This window comes from Phoenix dactylifera, chromosome 6, assembly GCF_051530095.1.
Source record: "Phoenix dactylifera cultivar Ajwa chromosome 6, Ajwa_hap1_PhDact_Kaust_v1.1, whole genome shotgun sequence".
NCBI lineage: Eukaryota > Viridiplantae > Streptophyta > Magnoliopsida > Arecales > Arecaceae > Phoenix > Phoenix dactylifera.
Genome location: NC_143195.1, coordinates 5396795 through 5402235, shown reverse-complemented (window position 1 = coordinate 5402235; position 5441 = coordinate 5396795). Strand labels below are relative to the sequence as shown.

At 38.2% G+C, this 5441-nt stretch overlaps 1 non-coding gene across 1 annotated transcript; it reads right to left on the bottom strand.

Annotated features, from left to right (window-relative positions):
• Positions 1 to 4175: 4175 nt before the first annotated feature.
• TRNAT-CGU (transfer RNA threonine (anticodon CGU)) lies at positions 4176 to 4247 on the bottom strand. The gene has a single exon. It is a non-coding gene; the product is annotated as a tRNA-Thr (tRNA).
• Between the last annotated feature and the right edge of the window lie 1194 nt (positions 4248 to 5441).

Here is a 5441-nt window from a genome sequence, read left to right as displayed (position 1 = left end):
GGTACAAGTTTGATTCGCTTGAAAAATGGTGATCATCAATTTATTGTTAATGTTTTCTATGTCTCAAGCATGAAAAATAATATTTTGAGCTTAGGACAACTCTTAGAGAAAGGCTATGATATTCAAATGAAAGATTTTAGTCTTTCGATAAGAGATCAAAAGGGAAGTTTGGTGGCCAAAGTTAAAATGACAAGAAACCGCATGTTTTTGCTCAACCTTCAAACCGATATTGCTAAATGCTTGAAGGCTTGTGTTGAAGATCCAAATTGGCTTTGGCACTTGAGGTTTGGGCACTTAAATTTTAATGGGCTAGAATTATTGGCCAAGAAGGATATGGTGAATAGGTTACCCTTTATTGACCACCCAAATCAACTTTGTGAAGGATGTTTCTTTGGCAAGCAATTAAGAAAAAGATTTCCAAAAGAAGCCAGCACAAGAGCAAGGGAACCACTACAACTTGTTCATTCGGATGTTTGTGGTCCATTCAATCCACCATCTTTTGGTAAGAACAAGTATTTTCTCTTATTTATTGATGACTTTAGCCGGAAAACTTGGGTGTATTTTCTTAAAGAAAAATCGGAGGTGTTTGAAGCATTTAAAAGATTCCAGGCACTTGTTGAGAAACAAAGTGGTTTTGATATAAAGGCTATACGATCCGATAGAAGAGGTGAGTTCACATCAAATGCTTTCAAAAATTTTTGTGAAGAAAATGGAATTCACCATCCTTTAACGGTTCCAAGATTCCTGCAACAAAATGGGTTGCGGAGAGAAAAAATAGAACCATCCTTAATATGGTTTGGAGTACGTTAAAAAGCAAGAATATGCCTAAAGATTTTTGGACCAAAGTCATTAATTGTGCAGTGTACTTATCCAACCAGTGTCTTACTAAGAGTGTGCCAATCAAACACCACAAGAAGCATGGAGTGGAAGAAGACCAAATGTCTATCATTTGCGTGTTTTTGGAAGCATAGCCTATGCACATGTGCTGGATGAAAAGCGCTCTAAGCTAGATGTCAAAAGTAAAAAATTGGTCTTCATCGGTTATGATGCAAGGTCCAAGGGCTACAAGTTGTACAATCCAAGAAGTTACAAGATCATTACTAGTAGAGATGTTGAATTTGACGAAGCAAGTTCATGGGATTGGAATTCTCCAAAAGAAGAGTATGACTTTTTTCTTTTCTTTGAAGAGGAGGAGCCCCCTTCTCCACCTTCAACACCTCCATTATTTGCTCAAGTGCAATCATCTCCATCATCAAATGAGTCAAGTTCAAGTGAAGGACCAAGAGGCACAAGGAGTCTTCAAGACATATATGATGCCACGGATGAGGTAACGGAAAGATTAAGTGATTTAACACTTTTTTGTCTTTTTGCCGGTAGTGAACCTCTAAGCTTTGAAGAAGAAACTCAAGAGAAGAAGTGGAGAGATGCTATGAATGAAGAAATCAAAGCCATAGAGAAGAATGAAACTTGGGAGCTCACCACTCTTCTTGAAGGGCAAAAGGCAATCGGAGTCAAATGGGTGTACAAGGCAAAGAAGAATTCAAGAGGAGAAGTCGAGAGGCACAAGGTAAGACTTGTTGTCAAGGGATACAACCAAAGGCCTGGGATCGACTATGATGAGGTATTTGCATCCGTTGCTCGTTTGGAAACTGTTAGATTAATTATTTCTTTGGCGGCACAAAACAATTAGAGAATCCATCAAATGGATGTGAAGTCCGCTTTTTTGAATGATTTTCTTGAAGAAGAGGTTTATGTAAAACAACCTTTGGGATACATTGTGAAAGGGCAAGAAAACAAAGTTTTGAAATTAAAGAAAGCCGTGTATGGCTTGAAGCAAGCACCAAGAGCCTGGAATACCAAATTTGACAAGTATTTCCAAGACAACAAGTTCACCAAATGTCCTTATGAGCATGCCCTTTACACAAAGGTCAATGATAATGGAGATATATTTGTGGTTTGCTTGTATGTAGATGACTTAATTTTTACCAGCAACAATTCTATTATGTTTGAAGAATTCAAGCAAGCTATGTCTCAAGAGTTTGAAATGACGGATATTGGCCTTATGGCTTATTACCTTGGCATTGAAGTGAAGCAAATGGAAGATGAAATTTTCATCTCTTAAGAAGGTTATGCTAAAGAAGTTCTTAAAAAATTCAAGATGGATGATAGCAACCTGGTGAGCACCCCCGTGGAATGTGGAGTCAAATTATCAACATATGAAGATGGAGAAAAGGTAGATCCTACATTCTTCAAAAGTCTTGTTGCAAGTTTAAGATATTTAACTTGCACAAGGCCGGATATTTTATTTGGGGGGATATTTTATTTGGGGTTGGACTTGTTAGTCGGTATATGAAAGCTCCTACTTCATCTCATATAAAGGTAGCCAAGAGAATTCTCCGCTACATCAAAGGTACCCTAAATTATGGCCTATTCTATTCATTTGTTGATAACTTCACACTTGTTGGATATAGTGATAGTGATTGGGCCGGAGATATGGATGAAAGAAAAAGTACGACGGGATATATTTTCTTTATGGGAAGTGCGACTTTTATATGGTCTTCAAAAGAGCAACCTATTGTTACACTTTCTACTTGTGAAGCGGAGTATGTTGCTATCTCAAATTGTGTTTTGTTAGGCCATTTGGCTAAGGTATTTGTTGAAGGAGCTTCATATGTTACAAGAAGAACCAACGTTTTTTGTGGACAACAAATCAGCAATAGCATTAGCCAAGAATCCGGTGTTTCATGAGCGTAGCAAGCATATCGATACAAAGTATCATTTTATTAGAGAATGTATGGCTAAGAAGTAAGTAAAGCTCAAGTACATGAAGTCTCAAGATCAAATTGCCGATATTTTCACTAAGCCCCTCAAAAGTGAAACTTTTTGCAAGTTAAAAAGTTTGCTTGGAGTTGCAAAACCAAGTTTAGGGGGGGGGGGGTGTTGGTTATTAAACTTGTTTTTTAATATTAGTAACTTATGGCTTGATTTTCTATAATTGCATATTAGTATGGTGAGGAGTTACATGTCTTTTGAATTTTTAGGTATGTCAGAGTTACATGTCTTTTGGGTTTTTAGTCATATGAAAGTTACATGGAGTTATAAGGAATTTATTTAGAGGAAGTTATTTAAGATTTATTTGGGGTTATGAATGGTGTAATGACCAATTCAATTAGGAAGGTTAAAAGACCATATAATGATGCCTATAAATATCCATGTATTCTAGTTGTTTTTTGAATTAAGTGGAATATAAGTTATTTATGTGTGCCTAAAATCCTCTCCACTTTTCTTTCATAGAATAATTTGTGAGTGTGAATCCTATTGATTTCCAACACAATTGACATCGCCAACTACCTCACACTGCCACGCACAGCTGGCCAGTTGCTAGTTACCAAATTGGATGGGAACTATGGACCTAGGAACCTCCAAAGAATCTCACGACCGTCGCCAGTTGTAATCGCCGGGCTTTGGTTCTTTGGAAACTGAGACCCCAACTTCTCAAAAACCATGTGGGACTAGTTCCAAAGTAGTAGAGGCATGCAACGATTTCTATGGCACCTCCAAGGAATTTCATGGCCATCACCAGTTGCAATCGTCGGGCTTCAGTCCGAAACCCTAGCTACTTGAAGACGATGAAGTCACGAAGAGCGGGAGAGTCGAAGAGAAAAGAGGGGTACTCGGGTGGAGATGGCTGAGTCGAGGGAAAAGTGGAAGGAAGGAAAGATTATTAAAATTTGGGTGACGGATTTGGGTTAGCATCTGCCATCCAAGTTCGATAAAATTGTTAATACGGATATCCAAATCCGAATTCAGGAGAAGTAGGTTAATCCGACTCAGTATCCGCATCCGGGATATTTTATAGTTGACTATCCGATTCAATTGGATAAAAAAAAAATAGTAGATCTAAAACATAAACAGAGACGAATGTGATGGAATAAAATTCAACCCACTTTCACCCCTAATTCAGCAAGCTGAACTACAGGCTGAAGAGCCGATCTTTACAGCTCTCAGCACAAATAGCTCACCCGGGTGCCTTTCAAAATTAAAAAAAAAAGGGTTTCAAAATAAAGAAGACCAAAATGCATTATAATATTTTTTTAAAAAAAAATTAAAAACAAGAGGATTAAACAAACAAAAATGAAATATTATTTGCATGTAAGACTGTAAATAAAAGGAGCAGCTCCCGGCGAGGATCGAACTCGCGACCTTTCGCTTACGAAGCGAACGCACTACCACTATGCTACGGAAGCACACGCGGCGTTTTTGTCAAAAACCCATTCCAATTGTTGGTATCACCGGCGTCCGAGCGGAGAACGGGAACCCGCGCCTCCCCTTCCACAATGGAGTCCCCGCCGGAGCCTCCTCCATGGCTTACGACCTCATTCAACTTATTCTCGCTATCTCCACCTGGTAATTTTCTCTCTCCTATTTTCTTCATCTACAGCTTTTTTTTGGAAAAAATAGAAATAATCTCTTTAATGCATTTAGTTTGATGTTAGTTGTGGTTCAGTGATTTCAAAAGGTTTTTCTAAGCGGTGAACTTCATGAGAAAACTGGCTTTTAGCTTGTTCTATAATATGTGGTTTATGGTGTCAGAGATGGACAGATGAAGTTACTCGGGAAGGACAAACACCCAAGCACAGCTTCAGTCGCAGGAGGCTGTCCCCAGCAAGCTCTTGCAGGTCCTTCCACCTCCATCTCGTTTCCTTGCTTTCTGTTAATTTCTTCAATGATTTTTAGTAATTTGCTGCTACTTTTGAGTTTTTTGTTGCCGATGAGTTCAAAATATAATTGAATTGGTCTAAGAAAAGTCAGCAAATTAAGAATTAAGCTTCAGTCTGCAGTCAAAGTCTAGGTACTCGAATTAAAGCAGATCTGAATATTTTGAAATTTTAAGTAGCGTAACTCATTTTTGAAGAACAGAAAGATTTTATATATTCTTCTGGAGATGTACATGGATCGCCAAAGAAGTAGCGGTTCTGTTGTTGTGCAAATAATTATTTATTAATGCAAGCGTTTTATGCCCCATGGAAAGCTTCTCTCAATAGTTTCGTGCTTCTTTCTGTATCACCTTTCACTTATAACCACTGTCGCTAGATTCTGAGCTGTGGTTCGTCTTCGCTCGGTGTGCACTGACCAGTGAGAATCGAGGAGAGCTAAGGTCAGGTGAGACCTAGGAGATCACAAAAATTGGTTGCAGCTGAGGCCAACCTACAAAAAGCCTACTTGCTTGAAGGTTTTCGACGGAAGAGTAGAATATTAGAGCAACAACGACAATCAGTGAAACCAATAAGAAGACAACTAGTGGAATGGAAACTGGAAATAATAATTAAAAAAAACACACCAATTGAGATTTGATAAAGTTAACGATAACATGTAAGCCTTCATTATAGATGGATCTATGCTAGTTGGAAGGCAAAAAGATTATCACTTGTCTGTTTAGG